The 16,353-nt window shown below is 44.5% G+C and overlaps 1 protein-coding gene across 3 annotated transcripts in view; it reads left to right on the top strand.

Moving 5' to 3' along the window:
* Nucleotides 1-16,353, top strand: part of LOC105496229 (RALY heterogeneous nuclear ribonucleoprotein) — an 87,487-nt gene that overhangs the window by 37,568 nt on the left and 33,566 nt on the right. For all 3 annotated transcript variants that reach the window (XM_011766426.3, XM_011766429.3, XM_071079494.1), the window contains exon 2: nucleotides 973-1,055. The gene's annotated coding sequence lies outside the window, so the exon portion shown is untranslated. The remainder of the gene's footprint in view (nucleotides 1-972; nucleotides 1,056-16,353) is intronic.

Raw genomic sequence — 16,353 nt, 5'->3', positions numbered from 1 at the left:
ATAGACTTCACCCTTACCTTTTGTCATTCTTTAGTCCCTTACCTTGCTTTCCTTTCCTTTTTTTTTTTTTTTGAGATGGAGTCTCGCTCTTGTTGCCCAGGCTGGAGTGCAGTGGCGTGATCTCGGCTCACTGGAACCTCCCCCTCCCAGGTTCAAGTGATTCTCCTGCCTGAGCCTCCCAAGTAGCTGGGATTACAGGCGCCCACCACCATGCCTGGCTAATTTTTTTTTTTTTGTATTTTTAGTAAAGGCAGGGCTTCACCATGTTGGCCAGGCTGGTCTTGAACTTTTGACTTCAGGTGATCCGCCCCCCTCGGCCTCCCAAAGTGCTGAGACTACAGGCATGAGCCACCACGCCAGGCCTGCTCTATTTTTCTTTATGGCAGTTAGCACTGCTTGAAATTATATGCTGTAAATAATTGACCTGTCTTTTGCTAGGATGCAAAATGTGTAAGGTTAGAAATTTTGGGCCAGACGTGGTGGCTCTCTCCTGTAATCCCAACACTCTGGGGGGCCAAGGCAGACAGATCATTTGAGGTCAGGAGTTTGAGACCAGCCTGACCAACACGGTGAAATCCCGTCTCTACTAAAATAAAAAAATTTAAAAATTGCCGGGCGCGGTGGCTCAAGCCTGTAATCCCAGCACTTTGGGAGGCCGAGACGGGCGGATCACAAGGTCAGGAGATCGAGACCATCCTGGCTAACATGGTGAAACCCCGTCTCTACTAAAAAATACAAAAAACTAGCCGGGCGCGGTGGTGGGCGTCTGTAGTCCCAGCTACTCGGGAGGCTGAGGCAGGAGAATGGCGGGAACCCGGGAGGCGGAGCTTGCAGTGAGCTGAGATGGGGCCACTGCACTCCAGCCTGGGCGGCAGAGCGAGACTCCGTCTCAAAAAAAAAAAAAAAAGAAATTTTGAATGCCTGCTGCCTGTTCTGAGCAGCACCCCTAATGGACTTTTCTCTCTATTATAGGTGAGCCCTATTCCCGGAGGCAAGTGGTGCTGACCCTGTAACCCAAAGGAGGAAACGGCTGGCTAAGCTCAGCATTGTTACTGGTGAGTGAGGGTGCCTGGGAAAGCTCTGGGCAAGCTTAGGCCAACATGGAGGGTAACTAGTTTGGGAATTGTTTTTACCTTCAGTACAGATAACTCACAAGTGATTATCTTCCTACTCCATGTCTAAGAGATCGGATGTTGCACAGGTAACCTTCTGAACTGGGAGGAGGGTTGAGACTGCTCTCCTAGAGCTGCCACAAGAATGTCTGGGATCATTTACCATGAGTAAGGCAGAGCAGGTCTGCTTCCTTCTTGCTTCTGCTAGCTGCTTTCTGCTGGGATGTGGCGGGTGGGGAGCTATCCTGGGACCTGGTGGCTGTACCTGTCCTCTCACAAGCTCTTTAACATGACCTCACAGCCCTTAGAGATTTTTGGGGGGGGGGTAGAGGGGGGACAGAGTTTCACTCTTGTTGCCCAGGCTGGAGTGCAATGGTGCTATCTTGGCTCACTGCAACCTCTGCCTCCGGGTTCAAGCAATTCTCCTGCCTCAGCCTCCTGAATAACTAGGATTACAGGCATGCACCACCATGCCCGGCTAATTTCATATTTTTTAGTAGAGACGGGGTTTCTCCACGTTGGTCAGACTAGTCTCGAACTCCCGACCTCAGGTGATCCGCCTGCCTCAGCCTCCCAAAGTGGTGGGATTACAGGTGTGAGCCACCGCGCCTGGCCCCTTAGAGACTTTCTTAGATTTAGTTTTTACTGTGATCTGCCAAGCTCATAGGTCAGCGCCAGAAAATCCTGTAGTTTCTTCAGTTCTGCAAAATGTTGTATGAATAATGGTGAGAGTGGAGTGATTAGGGCTTTATAAATGGGATGTCAGGGGAACCTGCAGATGGTGAGAAGGAAGGAAAATCCACACATTAAGAACTTACTGTGTTACTGATGTCAATCTAGACAAAATCCCTTTTTGTTTGTGTGGGGTTTTATTTTTGTTTTTGGGAGACAGGTGTCACTGTGTTGCCTAGGCTGGTCTCAAACTCCTAGGCTCAAGTGATCCTCCTGCCTCAGCCTCCTGAGTAGCTGGGATTATAGGCATGTACCACCACAGCCTGCTCTGAAACCTCATTTTATAGATGAGGAAATTGAGGCTCAGGAACTGAAATAATTTGCCCTGGGTTCACACCTGGGAATCCATAAAGCTGATGTTAGAACCCAGGTCAGTCTGACCATAAATGCCATTGTTCTTCCTGACCTGACAGGCTTTCGTTGGGCCGCTAATTTCCCTCTTTAATTCTGAATTTTCTTACAAAGTTCAAGAAGGCAGACTTAGGGATTCAGAAAGGAGATTCAGTTGAGGGGCTGAACAGGGCAGGTAGGAGTTGGGGGTCCCTCTGAGCAGTGGTATTTCTAGTGAGGGGAGCTACTAGACTGAAAGATAGGAAGAACCTTCAAGCAGGCAGAGGCCCAGGCTAAAGTGACCAGAACAAGAAGAATGTATCTGTAACACATGGTATCTCATAAACACTTGGGCCAGTACAGGATAAGGACCTGAGTACTGGCTTGAAGTTGAGAAACCTGGGTTTTTATCTTCTTTCAACATGTGCCCTTGGACAGTCTTCATTCCCCTGTATGTAAAGTCGGAGTGCCTCCTTGTCCCCTCATGTCTCTCGTGTGTGCACCAACCATGCAGGTATGTTACAGAGAATCAAATGAGAAATGCAAGTTGGAAAGCTTTGTGAATTGTAAAGCAGCATGAATGAAACAAGAAAGTGAGAGGAAAGCATTTTAAGTGTCTGTCTTAGCTCGTTTTATGTTGTTATAAAGGAGTACCTGAGGCCGAGTAATTTATAAAGAAGAAAGATTTATTTGTCTCACAATTTGGATGTCTGGAAAAGTTCAAGATTGGGTGTCTGCACTCAGTGAGGGCCTTAGGCTGCTTCTACTGTGGTGGAAAGGGAACTGCTGTGGCTAGAAATCAGATGGTAAGAGAGGGAGATGGGAGATGCTAGGCTCTTCTTAACAACCATCTCTTACAGGAACGAAAAGAGTGAGAATTCACTCGCTTCCCCTACCCTCCTTCCAGGTAGGGGATTAATCCGTTCATGAGGGATCTGCCCCCAATGATCCAAACCCCTCCCATTAGGTCCCACCTTAAACATTGGGGATCAGATTTCAGCAAGAGGTTTGGAGGAGTCCAGCATCCAAAATATAATAGTATCTATGGCATCTCAGTCCCTGACCTGTTTGCCACCCCATTCCCCAAAAGTAAACGGGAGGATTTTCCTTTGGAAATTTTTCACTGTAAATCTTCTCTTATGCCCTTCTCCTCCTCTCCTTTCTTTTGTAGGCCCTACCCATAGCTTAGTTTTTCCTTAAGGAAGAGGATTCCAGGGCACAGATGACAAAGCCAGGTGGCACAGATGACAAAGCCAGGTAGCACAGGCAGCCACGATTTGCAGTGTGTGGGCTGCAGAGTGCAGGTTTAAGTGCACTCATGAACCCTGCAGTTCCCAAGAGCCCATCCCAACAGGAGTCGGCACTCCACTGAGGTGTTGCCTCGTTCCCTGCTGTCATCTCTTGAAGAAGGCTATTACTCCTTTGACCCTAGGTTCCCTGCCTGCCCCTGCTTACTGCTAGTGAAAAAGGCTCTTGTGCTGTAGCCTCACATTTTATGGAGGCCATGGTCATTCCAGTTTTTCTACCATCTTGTTCTCCCCCTTTACCAACGATGGAGACCATTCTCTTCATACTGGGTTTTAACAATGGATATTCTGTTCTTCTATCTGCCTGAGAGTGCACAGAGGGTTTTGACCCCTACCTTCCCTCGTACTCTGAATATCCAGGCTCTTGCTGCCACTTCTTTTTGCCTTGTTAATGTAAAGTTCTACAGCTTCTGGCCTTTCCCTGGCCTGGGTGCCAAGCTTGGATCTTATATGCTTCCTGTAACAACTGCTCTGTGAAGAAGCTCCACTATTAACTTCTAAAATATGAACGATTCCATGTAAATCAATGTATAATATATACATTTATATATGATAAGCTACCCATATAATAGCTTATTTATCTAACAGCCTCATTTTTCCAGAGTCCAACTGAAAAACAAGAGGGAAGTAAAGCATTGTCATCCTTAAGTATTTGCACAGTGCTAATTTATTCTTATTTTTAATTTTTATTTTATTATTCTTATTTTTAATTTTTATTTTTATTTACTCTGTCTGGGAGACAGAGTCTCACTCTGTCGCCCAGGCTGGAGTGCAATGGCACGATCTCCACTCACTGCAAGCTCCACCTCCTGCGTTCACACCTTTCTCCTGCCTCAGCCTCCTGTGTAGCTGAGACTACAGGCGCCCGCCACCATGCCCAGCTAATTTTTGTATTTTTAGTAGAGACAGGGTTTCACCGTGTTAGCCAGGGTGGTCTCAGTCTCCTGACCTCGTGATTCGCCCGTCTCGGCCTCCCAAAGTGCTGGGATTACAAGTGTGAGCCACCGCGCCTGGCCATTTATTCTTATTTTTACGTGTTGTTGAAACAAGTTTAGCATTTGGTTTCTAAAACCCCATAAGATTAAAAGCAGCATATCAAAAAAGGGAGAAGAGCTGCTATATTAATCCCATCTAGGGGTGAGAGCTGAAAGCTGACTGAAAGGGGAGGAGTGAAAGAAGAGTAAGTTAAAACAACAGTCTGGAGGCCACTTAATTTAGGAGCAGCACCTCCACAACTGTGTCCCTCAGTAAGATGAGGGTGGGGCTGGGTAATTCTGTGGTGGTTTTGGGTTCCTCTTGAAAGCCAAAGTTTTCAGAAAATGTTAAGTATTTATAGTGTCTACTATATATTATCAAACACTATACTGAATGCTTTACATAAATATATTTCATTTTCATAGCAACTTGGGAGGTAGGTGGTGATATTCTTATTTAATAAATTACTTGAGAGTTAGAGAGGGACGTGTAAGCAGTGATCAGAAGAGCTAAGCTTAGAACCCAGAAGAATCTGGCTCCAGAAAACCAAGTTTTTTTCTATTATATCCTACATTGGCTCTTTCCCCACTACCTGAAACCCTGGTCCTTCTCAGGCTCTTAAGCTAGTAGTCCCCCGCTACTCCTTTTTATTCATTCTTCTATAGACATTTTTCGTTTTGAAGATACACATTTATTCATTCATTCAGCGAGTATTGGATTGTCTGTCATATACCAGTCACAGTTTCAAGTGTTTGAGGTGTAGCAGTGAATAGAATAGTTTTTTCTCTGTAGTTTATGTTCTAGTAGAGGAAAGCAGATAAACAAATAAATCTGAAGAAAAATAAAGCAGGGTAAGGGAATAGGGAGACACTGGATTATTAAGGAAGGCCTCTCAGAAAGTAAAATTTGTGCCGAAATATGTAAGAATTAGAGTAGTGAGCTATATGTATCTTTGGGGGAATAACATTCTAGGCATAGAGTTCAGCAAGTTCAGAGGTCCTGAAATAAGAGCGTGCTTCTTGTGTCTGAGGAACGAAAGGAGGCCATGTGGCTACAGATGTGGTAAGAGCAGGCAGCCTTCCTTACCTTGTTCCCAATTTTAGGAGGAAAGTATTCCATCTTTCACCATTGTGTGGTGTTCAGGCTAAGGAAGTTCCCTTTTATTCCTAGTTTATTAAGAGGTTTCATTATGGATGGGTGTTAGATTTTGTTGATTTTATGGTCTTTGTTCTTTATTCTACATTGACATTACATTAATTGATTTTCAGATATTAAATCAACTTCACATTCCTAGAGTAAATCCCACATGGTTGTAGTGTGTGATCCTTTTTATATGGAGTTAGATTTGATTTGCTGGGGAATACTGTTCTGTAGTTTTCTTAGGTCTTTATCTGCTTTTGGCATTAGGGTGACCTCATGGAATGAATTGATATGTTCCCTGCTCCTCTGTTTTCTGAAAGAGTTTGTAAAGGATTGGTATTATTTCTTCTTTAATTGTTTGATAGAATTCATCAGTGAAGCCACATGGGCCTGGGCTTGTCTTTGTTGGAAGAGTTTAAAATTACTAATTCAAATGTCCTACTTGTTAAATCTACTTAGATTTTCTATTTGTTTTTGAGTCACTTTTGATAATTTGTGTATTTTAGGAATGTTTCCATTTCACCCAAGTTTCTAATTTGTTGGTAATTTGTGTCTTTTTTTTTTTTTTCTTGGTCAGTCTAGATACAGGTTTGTTCATTTTGCTTGTGTTTTCAAAGAACCAACTTTTAGTTTCATTGTTTTTCTTTTCCATTGATTTTTTTACTTGTGTTTTTATTATTTTCTAATTTCTGCTGCTTTGGGTCTAGTTTGCTCTTTTCTAGTTTCTTTTTTTTTTTTTTTTTTTTTTTTTGAGACGGAGTCTCGCTCTGTCGCCCAGGCTGGAGTGCAGTGGCCCCATCTCAGCTCACTGCAAGCTCCGCCTCCCGGGTTCACGCCATTCTCCTGCCTCAGCCTCCCGAGTAGCTGGGACTACAGGCGCCCGCCACATCGCCCGGCTAGTTTTTTTGTATTTTTTTTTAGTAGAGATGGGGTTTCACCATGTTAGCCAGGATGGTCTCTATCTCCTGACCTCGTGATCCGCCCGTCTCGGCCTCCCAAAGTGCTGGGATTACAGGCTTGAGCCACCGCGCCCGGCTGCTTTTCTAGTTTCTTAAGGATTAGTTTATTAAATTTTGAGGCACAATACACCCCTAACCAAACAATTCTTCAGGCTTGACTATACCAGTGGACTGTCAGTTTGCTCCTTCTGATACAGTAGCCTCTGGAGAAGTATCAAACTTCAGAGGGGGCCTGATTCAGAAACAATAGGGAAGACAAGTGGCCTACAGTGTATATGTGTTACCAGTAGAGAGAGTGCTAGGGCTAGACCCATAGCGCCTGGCAGCCTGGACCCTACCTCCCCAAAATCAGCACTGGGCGGGCAGTGAGGCAGGCTGAGCTTCAAGTAAGACATATGGGGGTGGTGTAGCAGGAAGTGAGGTGACACTTGGCAAGCCAGGGCCTCCCAGGCTTCTGAGGAAGGTTCCCTGATAAAGAGCTAGAAGAGACAGCTGCCTACCTCATGGACTTCAGAGGCTTCACAGTGGCTTTTGGGGGACCTTTCTGAACACCTCTTTTGCCTGTTACAACTGAAATTCTAAGCAGAGATTTGATTCCATTAAATAAGGGTTACAGTGCAGATGCCATAGGTAACATTGAGGTGGGAGGGGCTCTGAGCAATGCCTGGGCTTGCTGGGGACTTACTCGTGACCTTTAGTTTCCTCATCTATAAACAAGGAATAATAGTTTCTACCCAGCCTACTGTGTAAAGCACATTTCAGGTAAGTGCTATATAAGACCATTGGATAGTGTACAAATGTACAAGACTATTAATGTTAGTAATTACAGTGTTAGGGACCTGGGATAGAGTCTGAGAAGGTCTAGGAGCAGTAGCAGTGCATCATTGTCCTTCAAGGTATGGGGATGAATGTTTGACCAAGGTGGACCTGGTGGCTTAGAAAGGGCAAGAGACTCATTGTCTGCCAGTGTAATCATCAGATGGCTCCTAGAGAATTCTGTGTAGGAGCGGGGATCTGATGGGGGGAGGCTGCCAGAGCAGCTCATGTAAGAAACAGCTGTTCCTATTCACTCTCCACCCGAGGATTTTGGCCATATTTTATTACTTTGGTTCCAGAAACAGCTGGCTTGCTTGAGGATTGCTGTCATAGCAAAGCAATAACCTACAGCTTGCTTGGGGAAAAGGAATCGCATGCAAAGGGCTCTGAGCGCTATGAGGTCCTGGGTTCCCCTGTTCCCTTCCCCAGTTTTCATTAAAACTAAAGAAGATCCTTTTGTCCCTTTGGAGCAGCAGGCCAGAGCAGAACAGCCAAACAGGAGAGGGACCTATAGGTTAGATTAACTGGAGGGCAGTTCTAGGGATTTTGGCTGTGGCAGTGAGACAGGGTCCTGAGCCTAAGAACATTGCCAAGAGAACAAAATCTAAGCTGGATAACAAAGCTCAAGAAACCATGGTCTGTGAGCAATGGTGGTTCTAGAACTTTGAGATGAGTAAGAAGTGAATAAAGGGGACTTATCGAATGGGACAGATTGGGGGGTGCTCAAAACTTACTTTACCCCATTAACACAAAGCAGAAATTGCTTCTTTGGAATTATCTGTCATTGTATTATTTGAGTCTCCACTATCCATCCTTCCCCTCATTGCCACCTCCCATATCCCCAATTAACATAATCTGTCAAGAGTCAACAATTCTGAGTACATAGGGCAAGAGGTAAAAGATAAAAGATATCTGTGACATAATTCGTCTTTAGGAAGATGAAGTAACTGCATCTTTCCCACTATTGTGTGTATTCTTAATACCAAGATTTGGGTCCTTGATCTGACATTTGTTTTCTGTGTGACTAACTTGTCTAAGCTGTAGTTTCCTCATATAAAGTAATGCCTACTTTATATAGCGATCGTGTTGCTAGTAGGAGATGATGAAGAAAATACCTGGCTTGGCTTGGTGTTCAATCACTAGTGATTGGAATAAATTCTGATACCATGTGTTGAGCGTCAGATTGAAGTAGGAGAGTGTGGCGACCCAGGCTCTTAACCCCGTTCTACTGACTCAAACCTGGGAAAGCATTCCTCTTTTTCCTCAGTTCTGCAAACAGGGAATGAGGTGGAAAGTTGGTCCATAATTGCTGATGTTTCTTCCTGTTCTGTGTCTCCAAAGGCACATTGGTCTGTGGTCCAAAAAGATTAAAGAGTCAACAGGGACCCAAGAGAAGTCTCAGCTTCGGTCCTGCTTAAGCCTGCAGCAGGACCAGTTAAAAACAAAGAGCCACTATCTATAGTAAGGTGTTAGAAGTGGCTGGGAGTCTGCTGCAGGGCAGTGACCTGCCTGTCACCCAGCATTTGGAAAATAAATGTCAAAAAGAAAATCATAATGGCCTAGAAGGTTGGAAACTGAGTAGCTAGCAAGTGTGAGAGAGGGGCCATGAGGCATAGGACCCAGATTGTGCTCTATCACCCACTCACTGGGTGTTCCCAGTCACGCTGTTTCTCCTTGCATCCTCCATATCCCCATCTGTAAAAATGAGTTAGGCATTGTATTCTCCAAGGGCCTTTTCAGGACTAACTTTCTGAAATTTCATTGGCCCCTTTTTTCTGGCTCTTGTGTTTGTACTCTAGTTTTTGCCTTTAGTACTGAGGATTTCATTTATGAGAAGGCTTTTTAACCAGACAGGGTTTGTCTAGCCCTAGGGTATTCAGAATGCTCTTGAAACTATAATTTCAGGCCATTCAGTTTTCATCTAGAGATGCCTTGGTTCACCTGATCCTACTCCCTCGTTTAACACTGAGAGATAATGCAACAGAGAAGAAAGACTACAGGCTTGACAGCTGACCCTGAATTCAAATTCCTGCCAGTATTAGCTTAATCTTTCTGAACCATATCATCATCATTTAAAAGTCCAATAATGGGCTGGGCATGGTGGCTCACGCCTGTAATCCAGCACTTTGGGAGGCCAAGGAGGAAGGATCATGAGGTCAAGAGGTCGAGACCATCCTGGTCTACATGGTGAAACCCCGTCTCTACTAAAAATACAAAAATTAGCTGGGCGCAGTGGCATGTGCCAGTAATCCCAGCTACTTGGGAGGCTGGGGCAGGAGAATCGCTTGAACCCAGGAGGTGGAGGTTGCAGTGAGCAGAGATCTTGCCACTGCACTGCAGCCTGGGCAACAGAGTGAGACTCCCATCTTGGGAGAAGGAAAAAAAAAAAAAAGTGCAATGGTGATAACAGATTCAGCACACAGAATTATTTTAGAAGAGGAAAGAAAAAACTGAGGCCCAAGAGGTGAAGTCAGGTTCAGGTTCTCACCCAAATCCAAATCTCTTGTGTCTCGTTCCAGAGTTTTTTCCCCTCTAGAGCCAAGGTCAGTTGTGCCCATATGGATATGGTAGCAAAGATTGGAACTGAAAGCATGTCAGCTTTTTTAACATCTCTGCCAACAGCCCTCTCAATTCCCCTGTGGCGTGTGTCAATAACACAGCCCGTACTTGTTTTAGAAACAAGCGCTCCATAAGCACTCCTGTTTGATTTGCTTTGGCTGGTACAGGATCCAGATGCTCTTAGAATAGCACAACACTCTCCAAATCAGCCCATTCCCATTCTGAGCCACTCACAGCTCTGATCTGCTGCTGGCTGGGGTTCATCTCCGAGTCTTCCCCACCTATCATGTGAATCACATTCAAACTTTCGCTAGTTTGCCCTTTCCCTCTTGAGTAACATTTATTGTGTGCATACTGTGTGCCAGGTATTGTGACAGGTACTTTAAATAGATTATCTCCCTTAATCTTTATAACTCATTAAGCTATTAATAGCTCCAGAGGGGAAAGCTGAGGCTCAGTGAAGTGAATGAATTTACTGAAGCCATATCTAGTCTCTAAAAGAGCTAGAGTTTGAACTGAGTCCTGACCCTATCGACTAAGCCGTAAGGTAAGCTCTTTCCTGAGTATCACACTGCCTCCCTGGCCTCCCTTCCAGGAGTGTAGAGTGTCTGGGAGTACCCAAGAAGAGGCGTTTGGTGCCCTGAGTGTAATAAGAATGTCTTCCATGCCTTCAGTGTATTTTCCTGAGAGTTTCTGCACTCTGTGCCTCAAACCAACTTCTCCAGAACCCAGGTATAGAGCCCAGAGATCCAAGCACTAAGTGAGAGAGGCCATGTTTCCATCGTGATCATGGAACTGAGTCCCTAGTGAAAAGTATATTTGTCCTTTTCAAAGTTGAATGGAGAGAGTATTTCAAGCAATAACCTCTACTTGTATGCCCAACTCTGAAGTACAGGGAAGGAAAGGGAAAGGGTCTGTACTCCTCGACTGTGATAAGTCTCCTCCAGGGACCTGGCAGGAGCGGAGACATGCACACACAAAAGATGTTAGGACTAAGATTGTTCTGATAGGTTCTCAAATCTGTACTCAGCAGTTTGCAAAGCGATTTACCTTCAAGAAACCGTACTGTGAAGAAACTGAAGGAATCTGCCTTTATGTGACAGAGCCAGGGGCTAGAGTCCAAATCTTTAGTCTTGATAATGCCAGTGAGGCTAAGTCTTCCCTGAGAGGGTTTTCTCCCTGGCGTTGGACCTACCCAGTCTCCAGTTGCAAAAGGAGCAGGCCCTTAGTTTCTGTCTTTTTCTGAGCCTTCCTCTGCCCTCTTGTCCCCCTCCTCACTCATTCATACTCAATTGCTAGGGACTTACTTTGAACCCTTATAGGGTGTTATTTTTAGGCACAGGGTGATAGGAGATATTTTTTGTCTCTGTATTTTCCCCAGGATCAGTTGCCATAAAATCATGGAATTTTAGGATATCAGAGTGGGAAGGGACCTTAACTGACAGTCATCAAGTTTACATAGTAGCCCTTTTTTAAAACATATAACTCCAAAACAGAGCTTCTGGCTGGGTGCGGTGGCTCATGCCTGTAATGCCAACACTTTAGGAGGCCGAGGCGGGTGGATCATCTGAGGTAGGAGTTCGAGACCAGCCTGGTCAACATGGCAAAACCCTGTGTCTACTAAAATACAAAAATTAGCTAGGCATGGTGGCGCAAGTCTGTAATCCCAGCTATTTGGGAGGCTGAGGTGGGAGGATCGCTTGAGCCGGAGTGGGTGGAGATTGCAGTGAGGCGAGATCAAGACACTGCAGTCTAGCCTGGGCAACACAGCAAGACACCGTCTTTAAAAAAAAAAAAAAAAACCCACCACCAAACACAGCTGCTTTGGCTGAAGCAGCAGCAAGAGGCCTAGTAGCTCAGCCTCCCCACTACCCTTACCAAACAAAGACAACCCCCCGAGGCAGCTGCCTTAAACTTCAGGGTTCCCAGGATCACAGTTTGTAAAACAACACTGACCTGAACCAACTTTCCCATTTTATCATTGTTAAATTGAAGCCCAGCAAAGGAGAATAATGTGCCAGGGTCACAGAGTGAATTAGTGGCAGGTGCCCTGACTCTCTGCCTTGTGTCCTTTTTACTATCCTATGTCATTATGTCATTTCGTTAAGTGACCACTTCTAACACTTGACTAGCATCCTGTGCCTGGGTGTCAGGCTTCTCTTGCCTCATGATGTCTGGTTCTTGTGAGGTAGGCAGGCTTGTGAATGTGTGTGCCTCGGTCAGGGCATAATTTTCATACATAGAGCGAGCGTGTGTCAAGTTTTGTTTAATTGTTTAATGTGGAAACCAGCAGAAGTAGAATAGCTGTGAAACTGGATTTAGGTTGTTAATGAAAGAAGGACTGCTGAAATAAGATTGTTTTGGTTAGTGCCCTGATGAAAATATAACCTTTGAAGTTATTTTGTCTGCATATAAAAGGTATACCTTCTTAGTTTTTTACACATTAACCTCTAACTGCAGAGTTTTAAAACATTTGAACCCTAATCATTTGTGAAGAATAACAAAATTCCGTTTCCCAAGAGTGTCAGATGACTCCGTTCATAATAAACAATGTGTCTAACATGACTTTAAGTGGTCACACAATCATCTTTTTGCCTTACTTCCGAATTTTGGATAATTTTCCTTAACATACAACCACTGAAAATGATCAGAACCTCTTGTGTTAAAGCCAGCTACAGCCATCCCAACCCAGGAAGGCAGCTTTCTGCTCAGGGAACAGACCTGACCTCTTTACTAAAGTTTCTGCAGTCAGCAGCCATCAGCAAGATCTTGAGTTCGCTCTCCTTGCAGCCCTGCTCAGTGGCCTGGAATTTGGCCTTTGCTAACCCTAGACTTGCTTCTTTTTCTTCCCCTGTTCAAGGAGGCTCTTTTCTTGCTTGTGGTCTCACCCTCAGGACCATCTTGGATGCAAAGAGGTTACAGATTTCCATTTGGAAGAAGTTTCTTTTATGTGCAGAGCCAGTTCTACTCAGAATAAGCAGCTGCTTTCATTATGTGGTTTTGTCTCTGAACATGTTTTGTCCATCTTTCCGTGCCCACTGCTACCACCCAAAGCCAGATCTTAATAATCTGTCTCTGGCAGCGTTTTAATTATCAACTCACTTGCCGCTCCATGTCTAGTCTTTACCCTGAAATACAACCTTTTCTCTCTCCATAGCTTTTTAGACACAGATCTTATTCCTATGACTTCCTTGCTCATGAAACCTCTAAAATCTAATCTTAGTAGCATGAAATTTGAGGTTCTGCAAAGACTCTTTCTCCCTGTTCTTTCCAGTCCTTTCTCCAACCCTCTTCTCATACCCTGTTCCATAGGGGTTCATACTAGTGAGTAGGAATATTAGAGAAACCATCTTTGGGACAATATGAAGGTTAGGAAGCATTCTTTGTTGTGGGGCCATGTTAAGATTTAATTTGGTAAACCTTTGTGCTGGGCACAGAAATAAGTCTTAGGAATAAGGAGTAACCAAACGCATGGTTAAGGATTTTGGAGCCTGTAGTTGATGAAGGACAGGAAGGTAAAGTAAGTAGGCTAGAGCGATAATCACTCTGAATGGAAACATGGAGAGTGCTTTAGGAGCTTGGAGGGGACCACTACCTGAGAGATGAAGGAATACCTCCCAGAAGAGGTAATATTTGAGTTGGACTTCAAAGATGAGGCATTTGGTAATTGTAAAGGGGAGACTGTAACTTCTAAGCAGAGAGACCAGTGAGGACAGAGGCACAGAAGCTTATGTGTGTGTTTCAGAGAAGGGAAAACAGTCCATTGTAGCCAGAGTATAAGAGTTCAGGAATGGGACTGTGGTTAGGGTTAAAGTTACCAAAGTAAGTTGGGGTCAAACTCTGAAGGACCTAATATTGGAGGCTATTGTGTATGTACTGTGTTTCACACATAGCATACAGTAATACTTCATTAATTAGGTGATATATATTTGTCTATTTGTGCGAGTATGTAGCTCTGTGTTAGTATGTGCATTACCTTTTTTTTTGTTTGTTTTTGAGATGGGGTTTTGCTCTTGTTGCCCAGACTGGAGTGGCAATGGTGTGATTTCGACTCACTGCAACCTCCTGCGTTGAAGTGATTCTTCTGTCTCAGCTTCCCTAGTAGCTGGGATTACAGGCATGCGCCACCACACCTGGCTGATTTCGTATTTTTAGTAGAGACGGGGTTTTCCCATGTTGGTCAGGCTGGTCTCGAACTCCCAACCTCAGGTCATCTGCCAACCTCAGGTGATCACCCACCTCGGCCTCCCAAAGTGCTGGGATTACAGGCGTGAGCAACCACACCTGGCATGTGTGTGAACATTTGAAGAACCATTGAGGCCAAGCAAATATCAAAAATTGAAGCCAGAAAGACAGATTGGACCTAAGCTTACCTAGGCTTGGAACTCCTGAGATGTTCCCCAGTCCCACAAGCCGATATGTTAGTCACAGAAAGCCAGCATTGGAAGGGACCTTAGGGACAGTGTTTATACTTACGTACATTCAGTTATCCATTCAGCAGATGCCTGATACTGCCCATAGAACTGGGATATAGTAGTGAACAAAACAAGGACTGCCTTCATGGAACTTGTTATTTATTTATTGAGACAGGGTTTCACTCTGTCACCCAGGCTGGAGTGTGGTGGCGTGATCATGGCTCACTGCAGCCTTGACCTTCTGAGCTTAAGCAATCCTCCTACCTCAGCCTCCTGAATAGCTGGGACTACAGGCATGCACCACTACACCTAGCTAATTTAAAAATTTTTTTGTATAGAACCAGGGTCTCCCTTTGTTGCCTAGGATGGTCTCAATGTCTTGGGTTTAAGCGATCCTCCTGCCTCGGAGGCCTCCCAAAGTGTTGGGATTACAGGTGTGAGCCACTGTGCCCAGCATAGAACTTGTTTTAATGAGGGAGACAATAAAAAAATTAGTAAATCAATTATGTAATTCCATATGCATTATGAAGAAAGATAAGCAGGAGTAAAGTGTTAAAAAGTGGCCAGAGTAGACCTCTCTAAGGAGGAAGATCATTACCAGCTTAGAGAAGAGCAGGTGAAAAGGCCCTGATGCAAGAACATGTTTGTAGAATAATTAGAAGGCAGCCAGTGTGGCTGGAGCAGCAGCAGTAAAGAGGAAAGAGGCAGGAGATAAGGCTGGAGAGTGGGCAGCTGAGGCCAGAACATAGGGCCCCGAGGTCCACTGGGCTGATGAGGAAATGAGGTTGGCATGTAGCCAGGATCACACATCAAGTTAAGAGCCAGGCCAGGATTGGTATGGTTCTGGTTCAGCCTCCCTGCCTTTGCTCCCTGCCATCTTCTGTCTTTTGGCCAAGATTAACTTGAATCTCATTTAATACCTTCATTTTCATCTCCCTCATGCAGCTCTCTCATTTCTCAGACCTACATTTGCTCACATGACTTGGTAATAGAGTGATTTCTGGAAGGTCATGGCTAGAGTGGTCCTTGGACATCTTTTAGTTCAATCCCTGGTATTAGAAATCCAGAGAGGGAAATTGGCCTGCCCAAGGCTACTTACCTAGTTAGGAGTAGAACTTGATTTCCTTTCCCCTGTTCTCTTGCTGTCTGGTGTCTGGCTCTTCATTTTCTGTGTGCTGTTCCCTTTTTCTTACAGTTTCCAGCGGAAGGGAATCAAGTTGTGACCCACGTAATTGACACAAGCAGCTAGTAGCATTCCAGGACCCTCTGCCACCTGCCCTCACTTTAGCTTTTTATTTGGTCTTTGTCATGTGAATTTACTGTTTGATTCAGGCCAGTGTCTTTGAACTACTACCCTCTGCAAAGACATGTTGCTAACTCTGCATCCTTGCTCATGCTATTATTCCCACACCTGAACTGGCAGCCTACTCTTAACCACTGGTCTGTATCCAGGAGGCTTGTCTTTGAAGCCCAGCCCCAGTCTTATCTCCAAAGAAGCAATGTGGAAAGAGGATAAAGTTTGGAGTGGGATATAGTTGGATTTGAATCCCAGCTTTGGCACATGCTGGGACCAAAGAAATCTTAGACAACTTGACTTCTGAGAGTGGTTTTCCTGTTTGTAAATGAGGCTACTAATAATTATTTAAGGTATTGTATGTGTACATACTTTAAGCACTGGGTAAAGAGAACCTCTTACTCACTCCTCCTCAAAGGTGCCTTCTGAATGCCCTTTCCCTTTTTCCTAATACCTAATAGGTAACATTTCTTGGGAGAGATTCTGTGTGACCGGCACTTTGCTAAGTGTCCAGTACTTTTAAAAGGCACTTAACTCTGCATGTGATTCCATAGTTGTCGCCAAATAAAAAGTTAATTTTTAAAAAGCACTGATCTCATTTTTTATATATTGGTGTTACTCTTGTTGTATGTAGATAGAGGCCAGGTTAGAATTCAGTATATACCTGTGTTCCAGTTGTTGCTCTGTGATTTTCTAACTGTGTAAACTTGGACA

The sequence above is a fragment of the Macaca nemestrina genome, chromosome 15 (assembly GCF_043159975.1).
Source record: "Macaca nemestrina isolate mMacNem1 chromosome 15, mMacNem.hap1, whole genome shotgun sequence".
Classification (NCBI taxonomy): domain Eukaryota; kingdom Metazoa; phylum Chordata; class Mammalia; order Primates; family Cercopithecidae; genus Macaca; species Macaca nemestrina.
This window is presented reverse-complemented; position numbering and strand designations above follow the sequence as displayed.